This window comes from Morone saxatilis, unplaced genomic scaffold (genome assembly GCF_004916995.1).
Source record: "Morone saxatilis isolate NCDOM2014 unplaced genomic scaffold, NCSU_SB_2.0 Contig15, whole genome shotgun sequence".
In the NCBI taxonomy this organism is placed as follows: domain Eukaryota; kingdom Metazoa; phylum Chordata; class Actinopteri; family Moronidae; genus Morone; species Morone saxatilis.
In genome coordinates this window covers 9,464,765-9,468,340 of record NW_023339707.1, presented here as the reverse complement: position 1 = coordinate 9,468,340, position 3,576 = coordinate 9,464,765, and the positions used below count along the sequence as shown (strand labels likewise).

Here is a 3,576-nt window from a genome sequence, read left to right as displayed (position 1 = left end):
CTCTCTCTCACTCCCTCTCTCTTTCTCCCTCTCTCCCTCTCTCTTTCTCTCTCTCTCGCCCTCCCTCTAAAGAAACCTGGGTAAGGCATTGGATACTTTTGGAAAGATGCCCAGCCAGTGCCCATAAAACCCCCAACTGCTTAACTAGGCCCTAACCCCAACCCCATGCAATGTGTGTGCCACTACTTACCGCTGCAATATGGTAGCATATTTCTCTGTTTCTGTTTATCCCACAGAGGCTGTTTTTTTGGTTTTTTTTTTTCAGTTTCAGTTTTTTTTTTCACTCTTGTCCCAGTTTCTTTAAATGAAATACTAATGGTGTGACTCTGCTGTTACTTGACACACATTTCACTTTCAGTTCTGTTTGGACTATTATGATAACTCACAGTACACACACATGTACTGGGATATAATAACTGCCGATTTTGAGCGCATCCAAAGGAGAAAGGAAAATAAAATATTGTCAGCTCAAAACCAATACAAAGAAACAAAGCAAAAAAACATGATGGCAGTACGACAGTAGCCAAATGCATCCATATGACTTGCTTGTGTGTTTCCACATTCCTGTCACTCTGCTCTTATTTGTTTCCTAATCCCTGCCTACATGGCTCTTTCCCCCTCCTGTCTTGGTCTCTAGCCGCCTGTTCCTCGCTGTCTTTGTCTCCTTTTCTCTGTCCTCATGTCTTGATCTGCCACCTGTCACTCTGTCACACCGAGGGGACAGGCTAGTGTGTCCATTTAAGCTTCAGACATTAAGCCTGACCGATAGAGAGAAAGGGGGCTTGGACCAAGTAAGAGAGGGAACACACAGGGGCCTCCGAGATTGACAAGCACCAATTGGCTGGCAACACCAACCCGTCTAATCCTTTTAAGATTTTCACATCAGTGCCCCCTGCCACTGCCGCACAATGTCAAAGAAAGAATCAGGGCACCGGCGAAAATTGTGGAGAATTATCAGACCCAGAAAGGCCACGTGCAGAATTGTTTTTTGATGTGTTTTGCGGTTGTTTGTACTTAGCCAACAGCTTTGCTGTTGTTTGGCTGACCAGTTGCTTGCAGGTACGACCCTATCATTTATTTACAAACACCACACACACACAAACATATACACAGCCACTCAGTGCAAAAATGTATAATTTAACAGACTATTCAGTGATTTTTCTTTTCTTTTGCACAATGCATGAGCTTATGGAAATATGTGCACACGGGGCAAATTCAAATGTGGGCAGTAACCTTTTAAAAAGCAAGTGGATAATTTATTTGTTTATTTGTTTGTCATTAATGATGTAAGATGGACAAACATGTGCATGACCATGCATAATTTAGATATTTATGGTCATGCAATAATTTAGAGTAATTTTATATATTTCTTTCTTTATACATCAGGTGCATACAATAAATGTGCTCTGAACACACTTTCTGCGGAAGTGCTGTTTGGTTTTGAGTTTTTTTAACTAGAAGAATGCATGTCTGTGTCAAAAAGATGTACTAGTGCTTTGTGTAGTAACTGTTCTCACTTAATCCTACTTGCAATTTCATGCTAATGCAATATTCAGGCACCTTAAATTATGGCCCAACAAAACAAGGGAAATGAACAGTTTCCCCTGTGTATGTGTGTGTCTGTGTGTCTGTGTGTGAGAGACTGTATTTGAGTGTGTGTGTGTGGTGTGTGTGTTGTGTTGTGTAGTAGTGTGGTCTTGATGTGAACACAGAAGAGTGTGTGTGCCTACCCCAATGTAATAGTTCCCACTGAATCTAACAATCACCCAAAGCTGGTGTGTAAGCGAGCCCATTCAGTGTTTCTAAGGCCAAGTTGCATCTTGTGAAGGAAATGGCTGAGAGCGCAAGTGGTGTGTGTGTGTGTGTGTGTGTGTGTGGTAAGGAGTGGGTGGGTGTGCTGGTAGATTAATGGGGTTGAAAGAGAAAGATGAACCTTGTCCACTTCTGTCAGATCCTTCCATCTTTTGGTTCTTGGAGTGGAGCCTTTCCCTACACTGTTTGATCTGCCCTTCGTACCGCCGGGTTTGGATCCATGCAATAATAGACACTAGTGTGTGTGTGGTAATGAGACCACAGTGGGATATTAGCATAGGCCTCGGCACTGGACATTGATCGTGAGCATCATTGTCCCTGATACACTGGACAGAGATGGAAGAGGCAAGACAGGGTGCTGAGTGTGGCGGGCTCTTACTGTAGAATTCACACCACACACACACACACCACCACACAACACACACCACACACACAGAGAAGGTTATAAAGATTCAAAAATGCTGCAGACAGCAACAAATTAAAAGGAATGTAGGCCTAATTATTTAGCAGCTGCTATATTACTTCACGTTTTTTTTAAAAAGAACATTAACGGATATCCAGAGAGAATGATAATAAAGGTGTTCATTTATTCAAATAATTCATTTAAAATAGAATCACCAGTAAACTGAGTATTTAATAACCAGACATTGCAAGTTGTTCATCCTTTGTCTTTATTCAGTTTTTTCTCACACATATATTGTGTCTAGCCGTATTTAATATTTAATTTCTTTGTTTTTCCAGCCTACTACAAATATAAATTAAAAGGAAAAATCCTTATAATGGAATTAATAATAATAGCTTTTAAAAATAAACCGTTTCGATTATTCACGGTTCAATTAACTCATCTTAAAACAAGCGTTTACTTTGACCCCATGTATCCCAACTTACCAAGAAATTGCTCGTGCACTTGTGTTTAGGCCACAAGTGGGGAAAGAGAACGAAATATGCCATCTGCATTTAAAGAAAACTAAATAACATCAAAATCGATTGGCTTTCATAATACAAATTTCATAACAATAAATGGACAATGATAATGTCCTGCGCTTATTTATATGATTGTGTGCGCCGCGCGTAGTGTTTGCGCTTACGTGAGCGTGTCTGAAGAGTGATCGTGACGATAGAGTGAGCCAAAGATCATGTCGGTGCTGATGCCATTAATTTACATCAATAATGATTTATCAAGCGGCAAAGCGCGGCTGGATCGAGATGCGGGAGGGGTCTGCGCCCGCATATCGCTCAATCCTTTGCTGGAATTAAGACGAGGACCGAGTGGCCGTCGGGAACCGAGAGACGCACCCCAAGGGCAATAGGAATCACTGAATGAGAGAGTAGAGTCCAGAGAAGAGAGAGAGAGAGAAGAGAGAACTAATAATCCTCATGCAAGACGCGTTCACCGTTGACTAGATTTAGAGAGTAGCGCCAGGCAGAGAGCGTCGCTTGCATCCAGCCCCAGAGGGAAGATCAGCTCGAACCGTCCGCAGCGCGTCTGCGCTCGCGCGACTCCTCTTCGCCCGACCCTGTCCCAGCGCCCCGCTCCCGTTCCTACCCGGTAGACTACTTTATGGGTTTGTGTCGCACTCCACCGGGACTGAAGTGCCTACTGCAGCAGCTGAGGCTCTCCCCGCAGCGCCGCGCAACTTTCTCCAACTCTTCCGTCCACGGAGAAAAGAAAGGGTAGGACGAAACCAGTATAAGAGGCGCCCGCAGCGTTGATGTGTAGGGCTAGAACTAATTGTTGTAAATAGTGCTACATATCATAAAATA

The 3,576-nt window shown here is 43.1% G+C and overlaps 1 protein-coding gene across 5 annotated transcripts in view; it reads left to right on the top strand.

Annotated features, from left to right (window-relative positions):
* Positions 1-3,576, top strand: part of prdm16 (PR domain containing 16) — a gene marked incomplete at its 3' end in the record, with an annotated part of 159,317 nt that overhangs the window by 144,055 nt on the left and 11,686 nt on the right.